Here is a 10,801-nt window from a genome sequence, read left to right on the forward strand (position 1 = left end):
AGGGATTATTCGGGGCCCTCTCATTGGACTAAAAACACACCTTCTCACTTTGGTGCTGTCGAGAAATAGGTAGAACTGCCAGTTATGAAGCTCACCGGTACGGTTATTTCCAAAATGTCCTCATCCAAGCACGAAACCTCCAAACTTGCTTTTCCATTTATAGAAAGCAGCAATCCCAGATAAAATCTCCTGCTTCCGAAGAACAGTGGTGTTTCCCAAGGATGGATTTTCGAATCTGGAGTACCTTGAGCGGATTTATTAGACACGTGGCACGAGTAAGTGGAAAAGATGGTAAATCACTTAGCAGAGTGGCATCTGACGGCAGCAGGAAAAAACAAATAAGCATCTGACATTGGCAATCAATCAATGGTTGCCTGTAGTGGTTTCATCCTAACCTACGGTTAGTATTTGCTAATATTGAAGTAAATATTATGAAGTTGGCAGTAATTTGCTGGCATTTTTGGGAGCGGGTAAAGAGGCCACTCATTCATTCAATTAACATTTATTGAGTACCCGTGAGGTGAACCAGGGCTTGGATTGGGCACGGTGAGATGGGGCTACTAATACGGCAGGAGTAGGAAAAATTTAGGCCAGGGGCTATATTCGTCCTGACAGTTCTTTTTGGTCCACCAGTCTGTCTGGAAAAAAATTACAGTGACAATACTATCGTCATTGCACATGAGCATAACTATCATCCACTGATTAGCCTGTTTACAAGTTTCGCCCGTTTGGGTGGAAATAGCATGAAGAGTTCTTGCTACAATAAATGTCATAACAATCGCATTGATTGGTACTATGAATCTTATGCTTTTTGTGTGTCCTGCTGCTAAGCTAACTAAAGCTCATCAAGCACCCTTCCAAACCAAATAGAGCCTATGCTAGTAGAAAAAATGGGGAACTCAAGTTGTATTCTCAGATATGCCCCTGATCTGCTGTTTGACTTTAGTTAAGTCACCTTAACTTCTCTGGACTTTAGTTTTCCCATCTGTAAAATGGGGATGAGATAGACCTTGTGTGGGAAAGGAACTGTGTCTAGTTTCATAACCTTGACTCTATACCAGTGCTTATAAATGCAGCGAGTACTTACTAAAGACAAATAAGTAAAGTCTCATATGTGAGGAACCTTGGATGTACTGAGGTTAAGATTCATTTATACAATGGGTAAAAGAGTTCATGAACTGAAATAGAAAACTAGAATCTGAAACTAACAGATAGTCTTCAACTTGAGGTGTTTTGATTTACAGCTAACAACATTTTTTAATCACTATTCAGCTTTGTGACACATAGTTTTTGTTCTTACAACTCTAACATCCTTTATGGCTTCCACTGGGGGCACATATGGGGAATGAGGTTGGGAGATGCTGTGAAATGGAGAAAGAATTTGAGGATCCAAGACTAGTAGGGAGAGGATGGAAATGTTTAGAGAGGGTGGTGGGGAGTGGAGTTGGAGAACAAAGACTGTGAGCCATAAGTGGGACAGAGACTGTGTCCAACCTGATTATCTTATATCTACCCCAGAGCTTAGTAATGATAGTAATTGTGGTATTTAAGCTCTTACTATGTGTTGAGCACTGTTCTAAGCCCTGGGGTGGATACAGGGTAATCAGATTGTCCCATGTGGGGCTCACATTTTTTAATCCCTATTTTTACAGGGGAGGTAACTGAGACACAGAGAAGTTAAGTGACTTGCCCAAAGTCACACATCAGACAAGTGGTGGAGTCGGGATTAGAACCCACATCCTCTGACTCTCAAGCCCGTGCTCTTTCCACTAAGCCACGCTGCCGCTTCTTGCCTGGCGCACAGTAATCACTTAACAAATACCATTAAAAAAACCTCTCCATCTTACTATAAATAATAATGTTGGTATTTGTTAAGCACTTACTATGTGCAGAGCACTGTTCTAAGCACTGGGGCAGATACAGGGTAATCAGTTTGTCCCACGTGAGGCACACAGATAATCCCCATTTTACAGATGAGGTAACTGAGGCACAGAGAGGTTAAGTGACTTGCCCACAGTCATACAGCTGACAAGTGGCAGAGCCGGGAGTCGAACCCATGACCTCTGATTCCGAAGCCCACGCTCTTTTCACTGAGCCACACTGCTTCTCCAATGCATTCCTGTATCTATTTGATTCATCTCTTATGGACTTCACACTTCTGAATTATTTTGGCAAATAAAGAATATTCGATCAATCGACAATAGTGCTAATTGAGCATCTACTGTAGGCAGGCCACTGTACGAAGAGCCTGGGAGAGAACGTTGTGAAGAGTGGACAGGTACACAGAGTTTACAGAGTAACAATGTCTTAAATTCAGGAATTAATCCCCCTCCTTATAACCCTGTTCCTTTGAGGCAATTGGATTTGATTGCTGACATTTTCTCTAGAGTTGGGATTTTCAGCAAACCACTGGGTTGTAAATACTGGGGCTGCCTGCTTACGAGGTGGGTCATTCCCAAGCCTGCTCCGTTTAAGAATGAAAACGTGAGACCGAGAAAGAGGGGAGGAGCATCGTCCAGAACTGACTGAAGCATGAAGACAGTGTGAAGAAAGCTGGGAAGAAGACACGGAGGACTGATTGAGTCAATCCATCCATCCATCAATTAATAGTATTTATTGAGCGCTTACTGTGTGCAGAGCACTGTACGAAGTACTCGGGAGAGAACAAAACAAGAGAGTTTGTAGATCCATTCCCTGCCCCAGTGAGTTTAGACCGAAAGATGAGTCCACAAACATCCTGGCCTAAAAGAGAGTGGGGAGACACCCAGCGTTGGAGTCGTGGATGAGGAGAGATTGGGAAGAGGAAGGTCAGAGGAAGAACAGAGAGCTCTGAAGCCCCTAGCTGTGGCTAAAGATTTATCGCCGGGAGCAGCGGGGAGTCACTAGGAGTGGGGAAGGGAGGATTTGAGGAGAGAAGTAGCAAGGTCAGAGAAGGGAGCACAAAGGAGACTTGTTGCATTCAGAAGAGACTGCAGAGGAGAAGAACTGCAGATTGGCAGGCTGGGGACGAAGCACTGCAGAAGAGAAATAACCGGGCCTATTCATATCTGGAGAAAGGAGGGGTGGGTTTTGGAGACAGCAGGAAAAATGCAAAGGCATGGTTCTGCAACCCCATAGAAATGAGGGTGAGAAGCTGAGGAGCTACAACCTAACCTCCAACTCTGTTTTTGAGGAGAGCCATACTAATAATGATATTTTTCTAAAACGTTACAGTAAAAATTCAGTTTTTAACGACAGAGGAGTAAAATGGTATCTTTTCAGCAAGGAGAAAGGAATAGTCCTTCTTTTGAAAATTCACAGGAGCTTAAGAGGAATACCATCTACCACCCAGCATTGCAACTGCTGGGGAAACTAAGTGGAAAAAGCCACAATTTAAAGTGGGGAACAAAAGGTATTGAAGAGAGGCTCTGCCACCCGGGCATAACTCTAAATTAAACAAGAACAAGAATAAAAAGAGCGATTGACTCCTGACTTACATGGAGGTATTTTCAGGTATCAAGGGCCTCTCTATATAAAATATGCCATGTTTAGTCCATGATATGCAATTTAGAGACAGATACTGTGGAGGTGCACTAAAATACTGCAGCACATAAAAACGAGGAAGCAATTAAGATATTTTTGGTTACCTCTGAGACTTGCAAAAGCAATCTGTTAAAATAAAGTCAATCCAAGGCGACACGCATTTTTACCAAGGCCCAAACAAAATGTCGTTTCAAGTCCATCCCTTCGGTGAAGAAGATAAGGCAAGGTTTTTGTTTTGCTTTCAATCGAATGCTTCTTTGGATGGCTTTTCTTTGGAGCACTGTTTGCAAGCGTAAGGAGGGCTTGAAAAACATGTTTTTTTGGTATGTTTTTGAAATATTCGTTAGGGGCTGGGTGAGGAATTAGAAGCCGTATCTTCACCCTGACATTCATAGCAATGCCTCAAACCAGGAGACTCCGGTGAGATCTACAGTCTGCGGGGATATATTGGACCTGCTGGCGTGTCCAGTGTGGGTGGGATGGATCACGGAGAGACATTCCGGCCTTATGTATCTGGTTGGACTCAATCCAAGGTGACCCCTGGCAGACTCTGAAATACCAGGGAACCCACTTAAGCCTCTCAATACCACACAGACAGTTGCTTATTTAGTCTTTTGCACTTGCAAACTGAAGTACCTTTCTTCTGTGGAACTCGTGGCAATTTCCAAAAATGAATGGATTCCCAGAGCACTCTCGATATAAGGAAGTCGTTTTCAACCATTCCCGCTTATATAAATGAGGAAATTGAGACCCAGAGGAGTTAAGTCTTCTTCAAGGCTCTCCCTGCGGAAAATGCTTTGAATCTCTTCGCCCCAAACCCCTGTACTCTGTCACCCATTTCTCAGTCTTTGCTTTCTCTGCTGTAACGAGGTTAAAAAAAAGGTGATTTGCAATAAACAGGAGGAAATAACAAGCCATACTTTAGCCTCGGTGAATTTGGCAACAGTTTTCCAATCTCCTCTGCTGATTGATCCCTTTGCTATTCCAACGGGGAGAACGTCAAGAAGATTAATCCCTTGGTTACACAATTAAAACAGAGTAAGAGAAGATGTTTCTTTTTTACTCGCCCACTCACTCGGCCTATCCCACTCCCTCTATAATGTACTGTTGTCAGAGAGAATCTGTAAATTACAAAGATAAACTTGTGAACATTTGTTTAATAGGTTCACGGACAGAGATAGTTTGACAAGCTACTTTGGTGTGTTTCCACTTGTCCTCAAGAGGTGAGTTGGCAAGAGACTCTGAAGAAATGTTTAGCTCTCCTGGGTCGGAGCTCTAATTCACTCTAAAAAGTCTCAGAATTTTTTTTTTTATTATGGTATTTGTTAAGTGCTTACTCTGTGTCAAGCACTGCTCTAAGAACCGGGGTAGGAACAAGTTAAACAAGTTGTACACAATCCCTATCCCACATGGGAGTTGCAGTCTGTGTAAGAGAGAATGGGTATTGAATCCCCATTTTGTAGTGAAAGAAACAGAGTCCCAGAAGTGACTTGCCCAAGTCCAAACAGCAGGGAAGGGGCAGAGCTGGATTCGAAGCCAAATCCTCTAACTCCCAGGTACAGGCTCTTTCCGCTAGGCCACACTGTTTTTCTGTCCAAGCCAAGGCAGGTCCCCAGGAAGAGCAGGTAAAGAGTTGTTCAGGAATCCAGTATTTCACATTTTCCATGTCCTTCTTTGCCAAAGAAATCCCATATCCCCAACCTGCATCAGTGTTTTTGCCTAACATGCTGGCCTATTAGCCCTCCTTCAAATCACTTTGCTTTTCCCTTGTTCTCGGGCCCTATTTCCAATCAATCAATCAATAGTATTTATTAAGGGCTTTCTGTGTGCAGAACACTGTAATAATAATAATTATGGTACTTGCTAAGTTCCTATTCTGTGTCAAGCACTGTTCTAAATACTAGTAAATCGGGGTAGACACAGTTCCTGTCTTACATAGGGCTCACACTGCTATCTCTGTTTTACAGTTAACTGAGGCCCAGAGAAGTTAAGCAACTTGCCCAAGGTCACACAGGAGATGTGGCAGAGCCAGGAATAGAACCCATGCCCTTCTGACTCCCAGGACCATGGTCTATCCACTAGGCCACACTGCTAAGCACTTGGGAGAATACAATATAATGGAGTTGGTAGACACATTCCCTGCCCAGACATCTTTTTAATGCAGGGAGTGTGTAGTCAGAACACCTTTTTTTTACCTGATGTTTGAATTTTGAAAATGGAATGAAGAGATGAGGGCCATTCTGTGGATTTGGAATCTGAAATTTCAGGCATCCTTGTCTCTTTCTCATCACTGTTCTACTGTGTGATCCTTGGGAAGCGATTTTTCCCTAAAATAATTTGAAGTTCAGAATAAAGCTAAACATAAAATCCCCTCAGGGCAGTTCTATGGAGTACCCTAAGTGCCTGTCTCATTGATTCAGGTTGAAAGTATTTTGTATTGTTTCGGTGTAAAATATTAATTTGAAAAGGGTGTTGTGGGTAGAGAACATATCTACCAACTCTGTTATATCGTACTCACCCAAACATTTACTATAGTGCTCTGCCCACAGAAAGCACTCAGTAAATATGAGTGATTGGCTGAACACCTCCGCTATAGATAATCTAGTGTAAACAGACTCAGAGTGTGAATAGGATGAAAAATATCTTTCTGATTCTCTCAAGTTATTTATGATTTATTTCATTCAATCTTTCTATGGAGCGCTTACTCTGGGCAAAGCACTGTACTACGGGTTATTTCTCCTGATCCACCAAAACCCCCCATAGATTTTAGAGAGAAAAGGAAGAAATGAAAATGCTTCCATCTAAATTCCAGATGCTTCCCGCAATCCCACCCCTAGTCTGCTTAATATAATTTTGCTTTAGCTGCCAAGGTGGGAGAGACTGCATGATAAAGAAATATTTGCCTAATTGGGAATGCCTTTGTTTTTCTCCATTTTTACAAGGAGATAGTGAAAGGTCAGACCTGGTTTCAAAAATCTCCCTTTCCATTTTCATTTTCTTCAGAGACTAGGTAGGTGTCTGTCTAATGACTTGTGACACTGCTCTTTTATTCATTTTATTTATTTCTGAAATTCTGAATTCACACCATTATCCAAATCTTGCATTAATAGTTCTACATCCTTTTAATCATTCATTCATTCATATTTATTGGGCGCTTACTGTGTGTAAAGCACTGTACTAAGCACTTAGAAAGTACAATTCAGCACTAAAGAGAGACAATCCCTACCCCACAACGGGATCGGAGTCTAGAAGGGGGGAGACAGACGTCAAAACAAGTAAACAGGCATCAATATAAAGAAATAGAATTATATATATAAATATCAAAACAAGTAAGCAGGCATCGATAAGGAAATAGAATTATAGATATGTCCATATATACACAAGTGCTGTGGGGTGGGGAGAAGGGGGTAGAGCAAAGGGAGCCAGTCAGGGCGACACGAATGGGAGGGGGAGCTGAGGAAAAGGGGGGAGTTAGTCTTGGAAGGCCTCTTGGAGGAGGTGAGCCTTCAGTAGGGCTTTGAAGGGGGGAAGTGTGACTGGCGGATTTGAGGAGAGATTAGCAAGTACTTTCCAGGCTAGAGGTAGGACGAGGGCCAGGGGTTGACGGCGGGACAAGTGAGAACGAGACACAGTGAGGAGGTTCGCGGCAGAGGAGTAGAGTGTGCTGGCTGGGCTGTAGGACGAGAGAAGGGAGGTGATGTAGGAGGGGGCAAGGGGATGGAGAGCTCTGAAGCCAAGAGTGAGGAGTTTTTGCTTCGTGCAAAGGTTGATAGGCAACCACTGGAGGTTTTTGAGGTGGGGAGTGACGTGCCCAGAGCATTTCTGTAGAAAGATAATCCGAGCAGCGGAGTGAAGTATGAACTGAAGTGGGGAGAGACAGGAGGTTGGGTGGTCAGAAAGGATGCTGATGCAGTAATACAGTCGGGATAGGATTAGTGATTATACTAGCATGGTAGTGGTTTGTTTGGAGAGGTAGGGCGGATCTTCATAATGATAATGGTGCAATTTGTTAAGCTCTTACTATGTGCAAAGCACTGTTCTAAGCGCTGGGGGGTATACAAGGTGAACAGGTTGTCCCACGTGGGGCTCACAGTTTTAATCCCCATTTTACAGATGAGGGAACTGAGGCACAGAGAAGTTAAGTGACTTGCCCAAAGTCTCACAGCTGATGAGCGGTGGAGCCGGGATTAGAACCCATGACTTCTGACTCCCAAGCCCGGGCTCTTGCCACTGAGCCACGCCCTTAGTTCAGTGATCTTGGCGATGTTGTGAAGGTGAGACGGGCAGGCTTTGGTGACAGATTGGTTAAGTGGGGTGAGTGAGAGAGCGGGGTCAAGGATGACATCAAGGTTGCGGGCTTGCAAGACGGGAAGGATGATTGTGCCGTCCACAGTGACGGGAAAGTCACCATTCAGTTGTTTCCCCATCCTCCCTTATTTCTCTCCTGTTGGCCCAGATTCTCATCTCTCCTCAAAGTTCTCAGCCTGGAAAAAGCAGGGGTTTAGGAGCCAGAGGTTTTAATTCCAGCTTTGCCACTTACTTTCTGTGTGACCTCTAAACTTTCTCTAAACTGTAAACTCATAGTGGAGAGGGATTAGCGTGGCTCGGTGGAAAGAGCACAGGTTGGGGAGTCAGAGGTCATGGGTTCGAATTCCGGCTCAGCCGCTTGTCAGCTGTGTGACTTTGGGCAAATCGCCTTAACTTCTCTGTGCCTCAGTTACCTCATCTATAAAATGGGCATTAAGACGGTGAGCTCCACGTGGGACAACCTGAGCACCTTGTATCCTCTCCAGCACTTAGAATACCGCTTTGCACATAGTGCTTAACGAATCCCATCATTGTTATTGAGTCTAACAACTCTGTTACATTGTACTTCCCCAATCACCCAAGGGCTTAGTACAGTGCTCTGAGCACAGTAATCACTCAGTAAATACAATTTACTTGGATAAGTCACTTAACTTCTCTGTTCCTCATTTTCCTCTCCTACGAAATGGGGATTCAATACCTGTTCTAGCTCCTACTGAGACTGTGAGATCTGATTAGCTTGTATCTACCCCAGTGAAGAGTATAGTGCTTTATCATCATCAACGGTATTTACTGAATGCTTATTATGTGCAGAGCACTGGACTGGACACGCTCCCTGCCCCCAATGAGCTTACAGTCTTGGCATATAGCAATTTCTTAACAAATACCAAAATTATTTATCATTATTAACTCTCCTTGGTCTCTACTTCTTGAATCACCAAGGGGGGAAAATGAAGAGTTTTATGGACTCTTCATGATAAAAGAACTAGCAAAATAAAAACAAGTCATCCAAACACAAAACACAGTTAGAATTTTGCCAAAAAAAATAAATTCAAAAGGGAGTCATTTCATTTGAAATGCAAGTAGCCGCCAGGCACCAGTTTTCTGACCACCTGCTAACTTGCTCACCGCCACCTTCCACCAGTGTCCTTTTTCAGAGATAATAATAATAATAATGATAACGGTATTTGTTAAATGCTTACTATGTGTCACGCACAATTCCAAGCACTGGGGTAGATACAAGGTAATCAGGTGGTTAACCAAGGTAACCATGTGGGGCTCAGAGTCCTAATCTGCATTTTACAGATGAGGTAACTGAGGCACAGAGAAGTTATGTGACTTGCCCAACGTCACACAGCAGATAAGTGGCAGAGTTGAGATTAGAACCCACCACTCTGACTCATTCAATAGTATTTATTGAGCGTTTACTATGTGCAGAGCACTGAACTAAGCACTTGGAATGTACCAATCGGCAACAGATAAAGACAGTCCCTGCCCATTGACGGGCTTACAGACTCCCAAGCCCAAGCTCTTTCCACTAAGACACGCTGCTTCTCACAGTTTCTTTTTCACAGGGATAGCTTAAGTGGATGTTACTGGACTGAATCATTTAGTGGAAAGTGCGGGGGCCTGAGAGTCAGTTGGGTTCTAATCCCAGCTCTGCCACTTGTCTGCTCTGTGTCCTTGGACTAGTCACTTAACTTCTCTGCACCTTAGTTTTCTCATCCGAAAAATGGGAATTAATATATGTTCTCTCTCCTACTTAGACTGTGAGCCATATGCGGGACGGAGTCTGTGTTTGCCCTCATTACCCTGTATCTACAACGATAATATTTACGATCATTTTGCCCACCGTCAACCATTGAGAGCTGCCCTTTATTCTTGCTATTGTTACAATTAAGGCTCCACTTCAAACTGGGTTTTATATCATCTATTCAACAAGCTATCACCTCAATCTCCGCGATACAGTTGTACATTGTAATTTATTTTCCAAGGCAACTTGTTCCAAGAACTAAAAATAAAACAAACCCCCACGAAACTAGTATCATTTCAAGCACTGGGATGTTGGCAAAGGAAATGATTGCTGCCATCTGGAAAAGCCCAGTTATGATAGTTAAAATAATAATAATAATAATCAATCACATTTATTAAGCACTTACTACGTGCAGAGCACTGTCTTAAGAGTTTCGCAGAGTACAGTGAAGTTGGTACGCACATTACCTGCCCACAGGCAGCTTACCATCTTGAGGGAGAGACAGACATTAATATAAACGAATGCATTAAGGATTCATTCATTCATTCAATAGTATTTGTTGAGTGCTTACTATGTGCAGAGCACTGTACTAAGCACTTGGAATGTACAATTCGGCAACAGATATGGACAATCCCTGCCCACTGACGGGCTTACAGTCTAATCAGGGGAGACAGACAAAAACAAGACAACTCAATCACAACAAATAGAATCAAGAGGATGTGCACCTGATACGTACGTAAGTGTTCTGCGGCTGAGGGAGGGGTGAATGGGGGCAGCAAATCCAAGTTTAAGGACAAAACAGATAGGTGTGGGAAAAGACGAAATGAGTGCTTCATTGGAGAAGGCCTCTTGGAGGAGACGTGATTTTATTAAGGATTTGAAGGCGGAGAGAGTGATGGTCAGTCGGATATGAAGGGGGAAGACATTCCAGGCCAGAGGCAGGACATGTATTTTTATATTTTTACTGGAAGCTCCTTATGGGTAGGGATCATGGTCACCAAATGGAATGCATTGTCCTCTCCTAAGCACTCAGTACACAGTAAGCACTTAATAAATACCAATGATTGATTTTAAACACCCAGCCAACCTCCAGTTGGGCTCCCACCTTTAGAGTTTCACAATTTAGAAGCAGTTTCAGAGAAACCAAGAGGGGAATGCAAAAGCTGTGGAGCTTGTTGGAGGATCAGGTGTGTACCTGGAAAAATGTGTTGTGCATGACAG

This window comes from Ornithorhynchus anatinus, chromosome 4 (genome assembly GCF_004115215.2).
Source record: "Ornithorhynchus anatinus isolate Pmale09 chromosome 4, mOrnAna1.pri.v4, whole genome shotgun sequence".
Lineage (NCBI taxonomy): Eukaryota > Metazoa > Chordata > Mammalia > Monotremata > Ornithorhynchidae > Ornithorhynchus > Ornithorhynchus anatinus.